The sequence below is a fragment of the Daphnia magna genome, linkage group LG2, assembly GCF_020631705.1.
Source record: "Daphnia magna isolate NIES linkage group LG2, ASM2063170v1.1, whole genome shotgun sequence".
Lineage (NCBI taxonomy): Eukaryota > Metazoa > Arthropoda > Branchiopoda > Diplostraca > Daphniidae > Daphnia > Daphnia magna.
This window is the reverse complement of record NC_059183.1, coordinates 2,758,596-2,771,530: the sequence shown is the minus strand read 5'-3', so window position 1 is coordinate 2,771,530 and position 12,935 is coordinate 2,758,596. Positions and strand designations below refer to the sequence as shown.

At 37.0% G+C, this 12,935-nt stretch overlaps 1 pseudogene; it reads left to right on the top strand.

Moving 5' to 3' along the window:
* The first annotated feature begins 4,486 nt into the window (after nt 1-4,486).
* Nucleotides 4,487-6,403, top strand: LOC116919366 (annotated as a pseudogene).
* Nucleotides 6,404-12,935: the final 6,532 nt, after the last annotated feature.

The following is a 12,935-nucleotide window of genomic DNA, read 5'->3' as shown; positions in this document are numbered from 1 at the left end:
CTTGACACATTTGCTTCGTGGATCGTTGTCATGAATGTTGCGAAGAACAACGGCCACGTTCGTGGGTCACCATTGAAGACTTTCACTTCGATTCTTGGTACGTTCGTGGATGGGACTCTGTACTCTTCATTTCGTTTCGGAGTGGATTAAACTTCTTGAACGGACTTTCTAGGTCAACCAATAAACTTTCTTCAAAGTCAATTTTCCTTTTTATGTCTTCTTGTTCTCTAGCTAGTTGTCTTTTCAAATCTTCTACCATTCTGTCGTGGATAACTTGCGATGTTTCCAGTTCATGCTGAAAGGCTAGCTTCTTTTTTCTTGCTTCCTCTACTTTACTGTCTTCTGCATCTGGCTCTGGGATGATATCTTCCTTCGTCATATAAGCAGCGATCATCGATTGACATTGTACAAACTTTTGTTCTACTTCCTCGAGCCCTTTTTTCTCTAGTTCGTTGGCCTCGTAATCTAGTTCGGCTGCTGCTACGTATCTCTTGTGAAGATCTTCTATTTCTTTTCTGAAATCGTTGAGGACAGCCTGTTGGGCCCGTATTGTGAAGGTAGAGTCGTTGGTCGCCAGTGATTTCTTGATCCTTTGATTTGATTCGTATGCCGTCGTTTCGCACTGGAACGAATGCTTCGTATTGCTACAGGGTCGCTGACATCTTCATTTCTTGATGGTTCTGACGACGACATTGTCAGAAAAGTGATGGTTTTACGTGTCTAAAAGGAAAATATTTATAAAGAACCGACTTTCAATCGAATACGAATACCGTTTCAAATTCCAAACGAAAATCGATAAACACATTCGTCTACTCTCTGACGTAAGCCAGGGTTTGCATTGACTCTCTGGTCGAAAATTCAAAAACAAACGAATTTACGAAACGAATTAAAAAACGAATTTTATCACGCTGTTTACCAGTTAGAGTCAATCATGCGAATTTTGAACAATTGAATTTTGACAGCGAAAGGGGCGTTTTTTTTTGTTTTGTTTTTTTTGCCGAAAACAAACTGAGTACAATAATGAGAACAAAATGGTGAACGCTCCCGGGTTTCAGCACCAAAATGTGACACACTAGTTGCGCACGGAATAAGTGAATAACTGGAAAGTACGAATTCCTTTACGGTATCAGGTATATTCAGGACTGAGCTTCATTCGTATAGCCAGACACATATATGCACAACTGCCCAACCCCCAAAAACGTTAAAGCCCGCCGTCCTTTCTCCTCGGCCCGGTTGCCAGCTTCTCCCTGGTGTCCTTTTAGTTCACCACAATTATACTTTACTATATTATTGTTTACTTCTAGACTAGTATGTTATGCTTTTTTGTACTATGATATACTTTACTATGTTATACTTCACTGTACTATTCCGAACTATTATACTCTCAGAGAAACGCAGTTTTGAAATAGGTAAACATGGGCATGTTTTGAAAAAATTCTAAACATCAGGTTTCCTTTTAGAAAACAAAGAATTTTCCAGCAACGGCTTATAAGAAAATTATCTGTTCCCTCCCCTCTACTGCCTGGAGCAGGGAATCGTTTGTGTGACCATATATCATTGTATATTTTTTTAAATGCTAACTCGTTGTTTGATGTGATAGTATGCTTGTAATTGCGCTTTCGATTAATTGATTATAAGTGACGTTTAATAACTAGTGCTGCCAACATGTTTAATTGTCCCTCGTGTAAAAAAAGTGTTCAAGTGAACTCCATAAAGGATATCAAGGTGCACTTAAGCCATCATAAGCTATACGGAGAATTGGACTTCCCCATTCGATGTTGCGAACCTTATTGCCAAACGACGGCCGACAACATTTTTAATTTCGGTAGGCATTTTGAGCGATTTCATTCATATCATTTTCAAACAAACGAGTGTAATGTTGTCATGTATGATCTTGATATTGGCCTTGAAAACGGCGCCGTAAATTTAAGCGTAGAAAGAAATGAGGGAGAAGGGAGGGAAGTCGACATAAACGGAAATGCTCAAGGTAGAGACAGTAACTCCCCCTCATTAACACAACAAATTTTTTCACTGAAAGAAACAATGGAGACCGAAATTACGAACATGATTATAGATTTACGAGGGAGGGGGAATGTGCCTTTTAATGCAACCATCGACGTGATAAACTATTTCAAAGATATCTTTCATATCATGGTAGATAAAACTTGCGACGTGATATCAACACTTTTTGCTCCGTTTGATGGTCCTGATGTTTACAATAAAGTTGTAGAAACAAATTTTGCTTTTAATAGCTTGAAAACTATTTTTGATAAATTTGGATCGGAATACCGCATTCGGAAATTATTTGAAAATCACCCTTGTTTTGTTTTACCCGAACCAATAGTGATAGGCAGCTATCATGCGGTTGAACATGTTTTGAATGAAGGGGAGTCAGGCGTAGCAATTGTTGAGAAACCTCGGATTGCGCAATATTTTCAATCAAAAAAACTTTTTTTGTCGTTGTCTAAGGACCCAATTTACCTAAAAAATCTCATGAAAGAACCTGAAGTTGAAAATGGTATTAATTCTTGCTTTCAAAGTGGTTAAAGATTTAGGGAGTTGTCCGCTAATGACCCACAAGGAATTGTATCATACATTCAAATTTTTTACGACGGCCTTGGACTAACAAATCCCCTAAAGGCGGGGGCGACCATAAACAACAGCGGAATGTTTTAATTTACGAATCTGTCCCTTTCCCCAAGATACAACAGTACGCTAGCTAACACCCACCTCCTTGCTACGTGCCACACAAATGATATAAAAAATAAAGACGCCCTTAACCAACTGTTGAGTAAAATCGTTTCAGAATTAAAAGATTTAGGGAAAACTGGGATCACTATTGAAAGTAATGACGGTGAGAAAATGACACTGTACGTGAAGCTTGGGCAATTCACAGCAGACAATTTAGGCATGAACCAAATTTTCGGATTGGTGGAAAGTTTTTCTGATGACTACTGTTGTATTCTTTGCTATGCAACTCGCGAAGACATGCAGACGTATGAAACAGAAAAAGAATTCGAATTGCGTTGTCCAAGAGAAGATGAAATTGACATTTCAATGTTCAAGAATTTACCTCCAGGGAGAACTCACTTTCGCGGTGTAAAGTCAGTATGCGCCTTAAACGACCTTGAGTACTACCACGTAATGCTAAACTGTATCAATGATTCTATGCATTCTGTTCTTGAGGACTTTTGCCCAGTGGTTTCTGGGAATGTATTGGACTCAATCTCGGAGATAGAAGATAAAGTAACAGTGGGCAATATTAATCTAGAATTTGCAAAACTCTTTGGTTCTTTAATTGTCGATAAACGTAACGCGCCGTGTGAACTTAAACAACTGCTACCGCCTGGCGACGGCTTTTCACCAAAAATGAGTGCGGCACAGTCTTTAGCTTTTATGCGTTATTTGCCACACGTGTTGTGTGTGCTTATAGAAAATGAGGAGACTTGTTTTCCTTATATTGATTTGCTTCTTACATTACAAGAAATATTTGACCTTGTATTTGCGCCCAAATTAACTGATTCACTTTTGCCATATTTTTTGTCTCTAATTGCTTCCTTCATTTCCAAATTTAAAGCTTGCTATCCACACGAAAATATAAGGCCAAAAATGCATCTCCTTATCCATTATCCTTCCATAGCAAAAAAATTGTCCCTTAAGAAATTTTTGGTGCATGAACTTTGAGCGCTTAAATGGTGCCGTCAAAGTTCCTGTGCATGCCATGAAAAATTTAAAAAATTCTTTATTCACTACAGCTTACAAAAGGCAATGCACGTCACTCTCTTTACTTATAGAGAGAAAAACAAGTCGCGATTTCGTTTCTCTTCCGAAAAGGGCAAGCGACATCCCGACGGATGAGGTCTCAACCACTGAGAACTTCTCTCAATATGATTTTGTAATGGACAATATCACAATCGGGGAAAGCGTCGTAATCAATGGCACGACCTATAAAAGAAATTCAGTACTTGTTATGGGATGGGGAAAATACGGTTTGGTTTTTGGCAAAATTTTGTGTGTCTTTTTTGAAAAGGAAAGGGATCCAATTTTCCTAGTTCAATTGTTTGACACCATCGAATTTCATTCCCCGTCGCATAGTTATTTCGTTATGCCGAGAGCTCCTGCCATTTCAAGACTTTGCACTATCAAAGACATTTGCGACTATCATCCTCTCGATATCTACACAAGAAATGAAAAACATTTTATTCGACTCCACTACCATATTTTATGTGGAGCTTCGCTGTAAAATAAAGTTCTTCAATCGCCTAAAATGTTGTGACGTATTAGAAGTTTGGCAATACGGCTAACATCGAATGAAAAATCCGAACCCTTCCTTCCAGCGAAAAAACTTTTTGTTTCTTTTGTTCTTTTCGTTAGTCTCATTCTGAATCTAGAAAGGGATACAACTCTTTTGTTAAATTGAAAAACTATCAGTGCAGACCGTGTGTTAGTTACCGTTAGCCGTCTTCTCTTAAAAAACCTAAACAACATGTCGAAACACGTTGTAAAACTATTCGACTTTGCTCGTGAAAACACCAAGGCTAAATTGTTTTGTGTCTCCACCCTTGCTGAACTTCTTTCCAAAGGTAAGTAGTTATCAATAGAAAATTTCAACAGCAAATCGAAAAAGGCAATAATGCTTCTTTGCTTGAATTTGTTGGCGTCGTGACCAATGAGCCTGTTGCACCTGCTGTGACTGAAGAAAATGAGGCAATCCAGTTGATTGTTATTTCAGCAGAACCTACACTTCAACTGGATCAAGAAATTATTGGGCCACTTGTTGGGCCAGTTGAGGAAGTAGCTGCAGAAAGTATTCAGCCGGTATAAATATTTTGTCAAATTTACTGTTATCGTTTCTGTTAGGAATTAAAATCATTCTCATTTGCTCAGGACAAACTTTTCTCTCTGGCAGACATTCTTAAAGAAGGTAGGATTGGGGTAAAGGGAGATACAAGCGAGGAAATTATGCCCGTCTCAACGCAGTCGATTTTCCGAGCAGACGATGCTCTCAAAAGGAACTGTCATACCTCATTTGGACTTCAGACAACTGGCTGATGAGAAATTGTGAAATGTAAGCTTTAATTTAATACTATATTTTCACAATATTATTACGCTAACTTAAATATTGTTTTATAGGCGAAAAAACTTTCCTAGTAGCGACGAGATTCTGAAAATGGCCAAGTCCATAGTTTTTTACTTCCCGTCGGCTGGGAGCTTCATTACCGAGACACCATGGGTGAGTCAACATAAACAATGTTTCCATGCAGCATGTAAGAGGTTTACATAATTATTTCAGGATATGTTATATGATCCATATACCCGTAAAGGTTCCCTGGAATCCTACATGCGAGGGAAAAGATTCAGGAAACAATTGTCAGACAAACGTACTAAACGGTAAAAACTTTTTGTCTTTTATAATTTCATTTAAGTATCTTACATTTAGAATATTTTGTAGGCAGTGTACAACGGTCATGTTTCCAGAATGCGATTCTTACACAGCAGAAGAACAAATGGAGGCCGAGGAATACATGAGGTTAATGCCTAAGTTAGATTCTGATGATACAAGAAATCACATTTGCAACGAAATGCTACGTTTGATGAAAATAACTTATCAAAGCCGACGCGATTTTCTCAAGAACAGCAGTCACGTTGGAGCGATGGTATTTTTAAATAAATACCCGCGTCTGAAAGATATGACGGAGGCCGTAAGATTTTCTGTTTTGATAGACATGAGGTTTAGTTACTATACATTTTTTAAAATATTTCCTTTTTTAGATAAAAGAAGAATTCTTTTTACTCAAGAAAGGACTTATGGAAACCTTTCTGTCAAATTGGCGAAAGGCGGAGAGTCAATTAATAGAGTTTGCCAAGCAGAGATTGATAAGAAATTTTGCCATTTCGGTAATCTTAAAGAGAGGGGAGGAAGCTGTAGGACAGTTCGGTTAGTATAACCTATAAATATTGAGCCCATAACACTTCATGACAACTTTTTTTCTCAGATGTGGTTGAACAAACGAAATGCGCCTTTCAGGTGCTACTTCACGCTGCAGCCAACACACAGCCGGACCAAAAAAAAACGGGTCGGCAGCGGATGCATGGCCCGTCCTTTTCCAGTCCTTCCACGTAAAAATTTTCTTTCCTTTAAACTATCATATATTTTTCCAATCACTCCATATTTCCATATATTTCATTCTAGGAAGTATTACTTCCGGAAGACGCAGCAACTCGTGCACACACCATGGAGTTACCTGGTGTTTTAGATATCAATGGGGCATATTTCATCAAGATTGATAAAACAGCAGTCGCACTTGATACCAAATCTTTTGAACAAGCAATAGGTTACCTCCTAATGTATTACCACCTTCTCGATATTAATTTCCCACCATTATTGAAATTTGTGTTTTGATTTCTTTAATCGCTTTTCGAAATAACTCCTTCCACGACCCCGTTGAAAAAGCTAAAAGAATTGTGTTCTTTTGTTTTTGGTTTTCAAAATAAACAGTGAAAATGACTCCTTCTTTACTTGTTTTTAATACATCATAGTTGTTTAAACAAGATCTGGAAAATGCAATATGAAATAGGCATTCTGTATAGCACGTAATATCATAAGATCTAATCTATTAAGTAGGAAATGTTTAAAGAACTATAGGCAGCAGAATTATAGGCAGAATTTCATAAATGCTTCTACTTTAAATTAATTCATTTATTTCTAAGCGAAGTGTTCATTAATTTAAAACTTCGTTCTCATTGCAAAATATGCAAATAAGGGGCGTAATAAAACAAGGCCATTGCTTTCAGTACAAACTGGGGGTTTTCTAATGTCCTTCGATACACCCAGAAATGAAAACAATAAAGTTTTGCTATGGGAAAAAATAATTTGTTTTCCAACATTTTGGAAACATGATGTCTCGGAGGCGGTGGCCAACGAATCTTGTTTAGATATATCTAAACAACTGTTTCCTATTAGGGAACAGCGCTTCTCTGAGAGTATTACACGTAACGTAAAGTGTGTGTTTTGTCACGGTGGTGGGATTGTGTGATGTGAAACGTATGGTGTGGTGTTGTGTGTGTCTTTATGGACGACTACGTGTCATATCTGTGTGTATATGTGTGTATGTGTGGCGTAGACATGACGATTTAGAACGTCATGCAAGGTGACCTTCGACGGAGGCTTTACGGGGTAGACGGAGGCTTTACGGGGTAGGGGTCATCTTAGCGCCTTTATAAGACTACCCAAAATGTGGAAGAGTTAGTTAGTATGTGAGTCATTTATGTTAAAGAAGCGTATTAGGAACGCTAAGTGTAGTTTTTGGTGGAGAGCACTGTCACCCTAGTTAGTGTAGTGTAGCGGGGGGCAGTGAAAGTGATCCGCCGAGTCCGTGTGATAGTGTTGTGAACGAACCAGCTCAGCGGAGCGCTTTATCTGTGGGTTGGGTTTTTTACGTCATATTAGTATTGATTCCATCATGTTTACCAACGGATCTATTATTCTTAGCCGTTATTAAATAGTATTATGTTAAAATTGGTTTTATACAGTGTGTAAAGTATCATTCAACTCAAGAATTTGGTATCTCATTGGTATAGCACTGGATTGATAAGAATAAGGCTAATAGTTCAAAACTTTCTGCGGGTAATTGTCATTAAATAGTATTGTGTTTAAATTGGTTCTATACAAGGTGTAAAATTTCATAAACATTTAATAGTAGCTCAGTGGTATAGAGCTGGAATGTTAAACATAAGGATAACGGTTCGAATCTAGCTGTGGTAAGAATGTTTTACTTTATGTAGATAAATTACGTGTAAATAAGGTACAGTTATTATTTACCTTACTTTTTCAAAACGTTACTTACAATACTTTATTTCAAAAAGTAATGTTATTTATTTAATTATTAATTGTCATCATCTATATGTTTTATTTTTAAACAATTTTATTTATAATTTAATATCATGAACTTATTGCATGTAAACATTTTATTTATTCTTCAAAAATAATACATGCAACTCTGGAGAATTTCAAGTTGCAGATGAAACATTTTTATTGTTGTAATTCTTTCAGTTGTGACAGTGTGGTGTGTGTACATCTATTACCTATTTCGGATATCAGATACTAGTTTGAGTAATGTTGTTTAGTTTCTATTTATTATGTTAATATTATTAAAATGTCTATGTTATTATGTTTAATTATCTTAGTTAGGAAGAGAGTGTTATTCTAAATGGTCTTGTGCGTCAAGATTGTATTTCGCATGAAAATTTATTTAATACTATAATTAACATTTACTTAAATAAATGTTAATTAAATGTGTAACTAAGTAACTTTTTTTAGCTTAATTTTACTAACTTTACTTTACTTACTATACTACTTTAGTTTCTTACCCATCCAAAATCCCTATTTGGCCACGCTTTGCTCGGACCTGGTCCCGCTTAGGTACTTAACTAGAGTTTATTAAGTAAAGTTTCCTAAGTTTAAGTTGAGTTTGTTGATAAGTTAGTTTATTAAGTTTACTGTGGTCAGCTAAAATAGACTTTTTCTGAAATAGGCCCACATTGATGAAGAAATAGGACCACTTAAATTTTCTGAAATCTGGCCGCCATTCCAATTTTATTGAACAAAAGTTCAACATTAGGAACCATTCAGCTTTACATTTATATAGTACTACAGTATAATTCCAACGAACCCTCTCTAGAAAATAACTGGATACACGAGAAAATCCTGACAGCAACAGAACGAAAATCACTAGATAACATGGACAGTAGATTAATTATGAGTTCAGTGACGTAAGCGGAAGATCGTTGTTAGAGCTGTCATTCAGGTCGGTGATTTCCGACCTAGTTAATTGCCCGTCAGGTGCAGTTCGTGATCCGCAACACAGAAGGATCGGCAGTAGTTCCAGATTTTCCTCAACCTGCAATTGAAAGTGTCGCCAACTTGCTTCAACATCTGGTTAGACGATGGGAAATAAAAGCTCGAATTCCATTTTTTGAATGTAAAATAAGTAGTGTTCAACAAACAAAATTCAAACTATTTATTTTAAGACAAATCAGAGCAAGTTACGCAATAAAAAATTTATACCAGAGAACACTTTAATGAAATATTGTGGCAAAAAAGAAATAAAACTAGACGACAGAGCAGAAGAGGGAGAGAAAGATGAAGAAAACAAGGAAGATGACAAGTAAGAATTACAAAACCTAAGATAAGACCAAGACGAAGCACCTGTAACAGCAGGTATAAAACTACCAGAAAAAAACGAGGCCCTGTTCGACAAGAAAAATCTGAAGAACTATTTTTTCTTCAAGTGGTTAGTTAAGCCAATTCAATAAAAGAACAAAGTTGATCAAGTAGATGTAAGTATTTGTACTGTAATGGAACACATTATTTTATTTAGATAATTATAAACACTTATCTATCCTATATTAGTTGTCTTTACAAAGAAGCAACGTGGCCAATCAGATGCTAAAGAAACCTTCAACTGTAATGACAGAATCAGATTTTGACATATCCTCAGGAATTGTCGACAGCTATCCTGGAAGAAGAAATGTGATATTTGGAAAGATTCAATTCATAGTTGAAACAAGCGCGCTCTGAGCTAGAGCGGAATGCGAGCGCGCTTGTGATTTTCGGCAAGCTAGAGCTTGAGCACGCTCATGTTTGAAAATCGCGAGCTAGAGCTTGAGTGGATGCCCCGTGAGCGGAAAACTCATGACCCGTGGCGTCATCTATCAACCAGTGTTTACACCAAGGGCAACGTCAGACGAGAATAGCACACCTGATGAACTGAATATTTACTTTCATTCAATATAAGTGTTTTATTTTTTTATTTTTTAGTTGGAGGAATTCCTACTAACACTAGTGTTAAAATGGCTACTGGAAGTGTGAATAAATAAAGTATAATGGCTGCTGATGAAATCATGATTTCAAATCCTGATTCTGAATCAGATACAACTCCTTGTTCGTAAGTATAACAATAATGTTTCTTTTAAATTACTGGATTTATATTTTGCATTCGCCCTCTTTCTGTATTCCCTTTAGAAATGAGAATGAAATTTCCCAGAACTGCAAAATCAGCAAATTGGAGCGGCAGCAGAATTAAACTGTCTGTGTATTCAAATTCAAATACACATTTTATTTGAAAACATGTGAGAAATAGAATTTTCTGCGAAAAGTTCCTGCAAGATAAATTTGACGAGCGGAAAATGAGCTTTTGAGAGCGCGAGCCGCAAATTTTTTAAAATGGTGTGCTATGAGCGTGAGCCGGTCATTTTCGGGGAAGGAGCGGATAGCTCTGAGCGCACTCCCTTATCGGTGATTGTGTTTCAACTCTGTTCAAAATATATTTTGACAAGAACGCCTGGCTTGCTCTAACAAGCTTAGCTAATAAGTTTGCATTTTTAAAAGAATTTGTTTGCTATAAGTTTTCTCAAATTTTTTGTGTCTCTCTTTATAGCTGCACAGAACATGTTCCTCATAGAAAAGAAGAAATGTAATTATAACTATATAAATTTTTAAAAGGCAATTGGGGATATTGGTAACGTTATTTATGCATGCTGCTTAATGTAGTTTCATTGGAAATTTGAGGGACTGAAAGATGTCGCAAAAGATAATTTTATAATTATTCGGTGAAAGAAAATCTCCTTCCAAGTCGTTATTCGTTTCTAAATGATTTGCCTGAAATTTTTATTTATCGCTTGATCTAATTTCAAATAAATACTTTCAGGATTAAGAAATATTTGCCTATGGTCTGACCTGAACTGCAAATAAAAGCTAATTAGTTTGTCATATGGGGTGAAAACTGCTTCGAAAATGAAACGTTTCCTCGCGACGATTATAGAGAGCTTCTTGAGTTGACCATTTAATTACTTGGTGGCACTGTTTATCCATTTAAATTTTGAAGCTACTACTTCTGGTAAAATGTTTGTCTGTTTTTTCCTTTAAAAAATAGCTTATTTTATATTGTAAGTAGATATAATGTGTCTAATGTTGTTTTAATAGGTGTTGTCTTACTACATTTGAACTGTATTGGCCCAACCTTATATACGCATAAAAATTTCGTTATAAAAATCCAATTTTCTCCTTGTTTTCTTGATATTTTTTTCTATCGTGAAACGCTGTACCTTGAGTCAATACGGAGAGAAGAACCCAATATGGCTCAGCTTTCCGTATTGACGTAGGGTACAGCGTTTCACGATTGAAATAAACAAACAAGAAAATGAGGGAAAATTCAGAAATTTTTATGCGTATATAAGGCTGGGCCAATACAGTTCAAATGAATAAGGGGATATAAAGAATTTTTGTTTATAATTAAGAAATAAAAATAAAAAAATTATCTATCTTAGTTTATTCACAAATCCCGGGTGTGTGAAGCATCTAATCAGTAGGGAAACGGAAAAATCCGCATAAAAGTACGGCTTGCAGAGGCAGCGCCAACTTGCGGCAGGCACGAGCATGGTTTATGGGGACGTATAGGCCGATCACAGTCTTTCTATTCTTGGTCTGTGCCGCGGCTATGCCGTCGGGTATGGGAGAGGGTCGAGGGGTGAGAAAGGGACCCAAGTTACAATCAAGTTACCCGACGGCATAGCCGCGGGTAGGGACAACGAATGCAGAATATATATTCCGATCCAAAACTCCGACACAGTTAATTGCATGTTTTAATACAAGATTATATTAGGACACTTCAGGCCGATATAAATTATGTATTGAATCATACTTAAGTCTGAAATATTATTTTTAGATAAATGGAATAATGAATTTTGTCCCATTTGTAGAATACTGTAAGATTGGGGATGATTTAACAAAAAGATGTCGAAAAGCCCTATAGATAGGGATCGGCCCCGACCCTAATCGGGACCCCAATCGGGTTGCCTAATCAGGGCTGCAACCCCGATTGCAATCAATCGATCGACGTAAAAACATAATCGATCGAGTCGAAATCGATTATTATGATGAAAATCGGGGAGTTCGCCCCGGTTGCCCCGATAAAAACCCGACCCAAACTCGTAGTTTAAATTCAGGCGCCATTTTTGCAAATGGCGTCGGGGCAAGCGGGTTAACCTCGATTTTTGCCCCGCCCCACCCTGGCTGACGAAATTGAACCCCGATTCAGCCCCGATTGCCTTTTCCCAGGGCGGGGCGGGGCGGTTAACCCAATTATGGCTAATCGGGGCCGATCCCTACCTATAGATATTGTTAACACTAATATTGTAGTCAAGAGCTGAAATATATGTTAAGTGCGATTGGATATCAGCTTGAAATAAAAAAATATGGATGTCGTTTTAGAACGACACTATTAGAATTGACAGTCAACAGTGCCAACATTGCCATGCAGCAATTGCAGCACCAAACACATTTTAGCTCATGACTACTCTAATAAAGAAAGTAGGTGAAATTCGATTTTTAAATGTTTCCTATTTTCTTAAGGTGCAAAAGTGCTAAATACATGTCTAGTAGTAGTAAATTCGATAATAGTTTTTAAGCCGCCATCTTTTAAAAATGGCAGCAGATCGTACAGTTCGCATCGAAGAATCGAACCGCACCGATCTATGAGGACCGAACCAGATCGCACCAGATCAGCCATTTTTTCGGGTTTGGTCAGATCGGTTTACCCGATCCTGGCCAATCGGGGCCGATTCCTTAACTCAACTTATAAAAAACAAAAACAAAATTAGTTAAATGAAAACCAATAAATAAAAGATATATTAGTTAGATAATAGGCATTCTATTATTACATAAACATTAAAAAAAATAGAAAGTGATATTCAGATCAGCATCACCCATGACATCAACGACGCTGCTATTTCCTCTATGTGGTTTAAGAAAAGGATCTGAACCTTACCAGAACTTTCTTTGTATTTTTCCTGGTAGGGTCAAGGCAGAATGAGGCGAAGTTGCGATTTGCAACTTTCTTGATTTATTTTTTTACTTTGACAACGTTGTTGAAAAT